This window comes from Bos taurus, chromosome 13, assembly GCF_002263795.3.
Source record: "Bos taurus isolate L1 Dominette 01449 registration number 42190680 breed Hereford chromosome 13, ARS-UCD2.0, whole genome shotgun sequence".
In the NCBI taxonomy this organism is placed as follows: Eukaryota; Metazoa; Chordata; class Mammalia; order Artiodactyla; family Bovidae; genus Bos; species Bos taurus.
In genome coordinates, this window is record NC_037340.1 from 71863128 (window position 1) to 71869127 (window position 6000).

Consider the following 6000-nt stretch of genomic DNA (forward strand, 5'->3'; position numbering starts at 1 on the left):
GTATCAGTGGACCTCCCACCCACAGATAAAATCTGTGTTCTTGATGGTAACAAAATTCTGCACACTCAGGCCAGCCTTTGAATGCTCCACAGATCAAATTTAGGTGGGCAACAGAGCCTTTGGGGTGAGAGCGCAATTGTTTCTGGGCTCTCACAAGGCAGCCAGGCCTGGGTTTCTGCTGCAGTGGTTCTCAACCCTGTTACATATTAGAATTACCTAGGATCCCACCCTCACACAGCCATCGTGTGATTTGGAGAGGACCCAGGTAACAGTCCTGGTCAATCTACCTTCCCTGTGACTCAGACACTAAAGATTCTGCCTGCAATGCAGGAGACCTGGGTTTGATCCCTGGGTCAGGAAGATCCCCTGGAGAAGGGAATGGAAACCTGCTCCAGTATTCTTGCATGGAGAATTCCATGGACAGAGGAGCCTGGCGGGGTACAGTTCACGCACGGGATTGCAAAGAATCAGACATGACTGAGCGGCTAACTCTTTCATTTCTGATAACAGTATTGTTCTAATCTACCTAATATTCCCACTAAGAACCACTGCAAAAAATTCCCCATTCATAGTCTCCTGCTGGGTGTGTGCATATGAATCATCTGAGAATTGGTGGTGGAGGTGGGAGGGGGCTATGCCCTTAAATACACCTTTATAAAGATGCCCCACCCCTTGGCGACCTCAGGGACCCCCTGCACGTAAGGAGAGATGTTCCTAGGGAAGGCGTGGTGGGCAGGTGTACAGTCCATTTCCCAACATGGGTCCACAGGACACATCTATTCCAGAACCACTCAGGGTGTTGGTTAATTTTGTTGTTCAGTTGCTAAGTCATATCCAACTCTTTGTGACCCCAAGGACTGCAGCACACCAGGCCTCCCTGCCCCTCACTGTCTCCTGAAGTTTGCCCAAGTTCATGTCTATTGAATTGCAGTCGGTAATGCTATCCAACTGTCTCATCTCTGCCGCCCTCTTCACCTTTTGCCTTCAGTCTTTCCCAGCATCAGGGGCTTGTCAATTAATTCGTTAATTTTGCATGGAACTAAATCCGAATCCCTAGAGACTGAGGCTCAGGTATTTGACTTTTTAACTTGGACACTAGTGACTCTCAGGCATATGTAAGTCGGTGAATAGTTGATGTGGCATCAGAAACAAGGGAAGCTAAGAGCCTCCAGGGACAACTCTCAGTGCGCTGAGGCCAGGTCAGCAACATGCGGACATCAGCATTGCGTCTCTGTACCTACAGGATGAACACTGAGCCTGGAACATGTATACACGATGTGCTTTGGGCAGGATTCTTTTTCTTACAAATGACAGACATCTAGCTCAAACAAGCTTAAGTGAAAAGAGGAATCCAGTGGCCTATTTAGCTGAGCAATTCATGGGCACCTTCAGGCAAAGCTGGATCCAGGTACTCAAATGCCATTCTCTCTCTCCTCCTTCCCCATCCATATCTCAGTTTGGGGATAGTCAGAGAAACTGGACAATGACAGCTTCATGTATAGTTCTCATGACTTACCAGTCTTCGTAAAATAAAAAATGAGACCTTCTCCACCACCCCTGCCAAACTCTAGCAAAGACACTGATTGGCTGGATTGGGGCACATTCCATTTCCTGAAATAATTCATTCGGCCTGGGAAGTGGTAGGGAGGGCAGCACTAGAACTGACCAGCCTGTCAGTGGACAAATGACCACCCCTCCATACTGGGGCCAGTCACCATAACTGACAGCCCCCTGAGGATCAGATGGAGTGGGAAAAGAAGGTTTTCTCCAAAGGATCTTGGGCAGTCAAGTAACATCTATTCACCTCACCTATGAAATGAAATATTCATGAATGCTTTTAATAAGTGGTTTACAAACCTGACCACTTACCCAGGGTCTGCTGCTGCTGCTGCTTAGTCACCAAGTCGTGTCCGATTCTTTGCAACCACATGGGCTGTAGCCCACCAGTCTCTTCTGTTTAAGGGATTTCCCAGGCAAGAATACTGGAGTGGGTTGCTATTTCCTTCTCCAGGGGATCTTCCCAATCCAGGGATCAAACCCGTGTCTCCTACATTGGCAGGCGGTTTCTTTTCCTCTGAGCCACCTGGGAAGCCCCCCTCTCCATCAGATGCTCTATCCAACCCCCCCACCACAGACCCTGTGATTTTTACACAACCGTTGCCCCTTCTCTGTACCAAAGCTTTTTCAACCAGTCAGATACTCCACAGGCAACCCAGTGGAATAAAGACAAGTTCCTTCAGTTTCGGAAACAGTCTGTTTGAGAAATATTATTTTACTGTACTGTACTACAGAGAAAAACATTTCACCCAAAGTGTTAGCCACACACTTCAGTCCCCAGAATCTCCTTCCTCATGCCTGGAACCTAGCAGGATGGGGGCAGAGCCCTCCCAAGTGCATCGAGATTGTCCCATGGGTGCCCAGGCCAGACTGTGCACGCTTATTTAAGCCATTATCATGTCAGATAAAATGTTGATAAATCATTATTTCTACCAGCTAAAATAAATGCTAATAACTCAAGGCTGAACGAGGGTGAGTTTGTTGAAACGACGTGAAGAATGGAGGGTACGATCTCGGAATGTAAAACCGCAGAAAATACCATCTGGAAACACAGAAATCATCTGTCTTATCTGGAAACCTGTCTCTGGCGTGGCAAATTTAGGGATTGGTTGGAGGACAGAGCGTGCCCTGCGCCCTGGGGAGCGGGCTGAAAGGCAGGGGGAGCTGGGAGGCTCCTTTACTCAGAAACACTGTTCATCACTGTCTGCCACTGAAGCTTAAAGATCAATAATCTGGGGGACTGTTCACTTTGGTTTGGCTTCTGCCCTCCTGAAATGCTTAAACTTGCATTTACTGTGAGCCAGGACCACAGCTAAAAACCTTACGTGCATCCACCCTACAATTTTCTTATTATTTCCCATTAACAGGTGAGGAAACAGAAGCACAAGGAATTCAGTGATTCAGGACGCCTACTGGCTTTAGGTTTCTTCTCAGCATTTCCTTTCAAAATCACTGTTATCATATCTCCCAACCATGGACAAAAAATAATGGAATGAGCAGAGAACTCCAAGCCTAACCATCTCAAAACCCTTTTCATTTTACAGACATTTCAGTAGGGCTTTGCTGGTAAACAAAAATAAATAAGTTCAGCTTACCCAGAAGTCAGATGCCCTGTAATAAGTTCTGGGCAAGGTTCCCCCCAGAGCAGGAGAATGTGGCATTATAGTTTAGGTTGAGTTTATTTCTTTAAGCCTTATGCTCCCCAAATTTCTCAGGCACTACCTACCTCCGGAAAACTGAGATATGATAACAAAGACTGTATAGCCCCCCTTAAAAGCCCCCAGATTAACAAAGCTCCCCAGGGCTTGGCTGGGGGTCAGGGCTTCTGCTTTCAGAGAACAAACTAATTCTTGTTTCCCAAGGGAAGAACATTAAAGACCCATGGATGTTTTAAAATATAAATGTATGGAATTGTGCAATCTCTCAATAATCAGGTTTCTTTTCTCTGACAGGTTTCCAAAACATCAAGAATAGACAAATGTTAAATATTTCCTTACTGCTAACTACATTTCCCCCCCTCCTCCTTTTTCTCCTCCTGTAACTTCTAACATGAATTTATTTTCTATTTGAAAGCCAATCTCACTGGTTATTAGATATTCTCCCTGCTGTCACCATCAGTAAATTATTAAACAGCTGACCAAGCTTTGTTTTAAAATGATTCTCTTATGAAGCTCAGTGACATATTTGCCATGAATACTGAATGGTGCCGCGGTCTCTAAGGACACGTGAGTGATTCCTATTTACTACCTTTAGCAAAATGTGTGTGCAATTAGCAGCAAGAACTTGACTTGAATCAGTTACCAGAGATGCCTGTGGCTGGTTCACGTGGCCCTCTCTTGACACCTCACCTTCCTGACCGGAGAAGCAGGTTCCGCTTCTAGACCGCATCGCGAAACAGCGCATAGAAACTGCCTTTTGTCATTTCTCACCTCCTTGCTTGTCTTGCCACCCCTGAGCCTTGACGTACCTGCAGGGAATCTCTTCCTTATTGAAAGGAGCAGCTGGCTCTGAGTGAATTTCCCTGAGAAGAAAATAAACCTGATGGAGATGACATTGCTTAAATTGATCATATCTCCACTTCCTCATCTACAAAACAGACATCATGGTCCCTACTTCTTAGATTCTGTAATGAAACCAAAGCACTGAACACAGTGCCTTGTAGAGACAGAGTAAGCGCTTGGCAGCTGCTAGCTACTTTTTTTCCATTGACGCCCACGTAAGTCCAGACTCTCTAGGTTGTAAGTCACCCATCTCAAACTCATGTAAGCCCAAGAGGGCACGTGTTGATTTACTGTTTGTCTTAGTGGTTGATAAGTTGAGATCCAATCAGGGAAACAGAAACTGCTTAAAGTACTCACAACAGAAGAAATTTAATTCTAGAAATTGTCTATAAAGGTGATGAGGTAACTGAGATCCCAGAAAGGGACGGGAAGTTTAACTGAGAAATACACCAGAGCGAGAAGCTACTCCTAGCCTTAGGATAGAGGAACAAAGACACTGGAAGCCCAGGGATGTGGAAGGGCATGGAAGCCTGAACCATGGCAGATGTGTCCAGGGGAAGTTGTAACTAAGGTGAACACCAGGGCATGTGGTCTTAACCAATATAAAATAATGTCTCCCTTATAAGATCCCATGAACATCACCCCCTGACTACACCTGCCTTCTTATTTCCTCCCCAGGTGTTGTGGTTAGTCCTGTCTTTGATCAATTTAAGGGGCCTTGGTTGGGAAGGTGGTCCTTCTACCGTGTTGTATTTCCTGGGATCATCCACCATGTTTCTGCACAGCATCCTAAATCCAGGATGCAGTTGTCAGTCCTGAGTACCCTGGATCTGGGTTTTAAAAAAAAACAAACCCATTAAGAGGTATGACGAAGAAGTGGTGGGGACAGAATGTTTCATCTTAGGGCTCAGCACCAGGTGTTGGCTGGGTCAGGAAAGGCCAGGTAGTAACTTAATAAAAGCAAACATCATCATTCACTTTGCTCCCACAAGAGGTTACTTATTCACAGACTTCTGTGGTAGTCCAGTGGCTAAGACTCCATGCTCCCAGTGCATGGGGCCCCAGTTTGATCCCTGATCAGGAAACTGGATCCCACATGCCCCAACTAAGATACCGCACAGCCAAACGAATACATAGTTTTTTGTTTTTTTGTTTTTTAAAAGAATTTTCTTATTGAAAAGTGAATGTTGAATTCGGAAGCCAGGCTCAGAAAGGCCCATGTGCAGAATTGGATTAAATGAATCAATCCAGTAGTTTAATTAATGATCATACTTGATAGCAGGCTGTGACAGCAAAGGAGATACACTGCATCTCGTTAGGACATCTCACTCTAAGAATGAGACGGGGTGGTTCTGTGGAGATCGTGGAGTCAAGAGTTGACACTATTCATGTTCAAAGGGACTAGCTAACATAACAAACGCGCCTTCCTCAACTTTTGAATCCCAAAGCCTCAAATGAAAATACTTCACATCTGTTGGAGAAGGATTCCAGTCTGCAGCAGCAGTCTCTTGATAAGGCAGTAATTACTGGAGCAATTTAAACAGTTACAAAGGCATTTTTTAAAAAATGTTTAATTATTCAAAAGCCTGATTAATTATCTAGCCCAGGGATCAGAGGCCAAAGAGGGATGAACTGTATGGAAACGGTTACCATGACGGAGGAGGGAGGGATTCAGCTGCCTTCATACAAAAAGCTGCTCTCTGTGACCTTGGAGTTACATGTTTGTGCCCTGCAGTACTCACAGAGGTCAGACCACTGGACTGGGCATTAGGTGACCGGGTTTCCAGGCCTGTCTCCTCCACTGGCCCACTGCATCCTTGGTCAATTTCCTTTACTTTATCAGGACCCTGTAAAATTAGTCAAGGGAAAGATAGAGGGAACCCCATAGCTAGGCTGTGAAACTGTGCCAAGAATTGATATCCTAGAGGACTCCTTTTTAGAC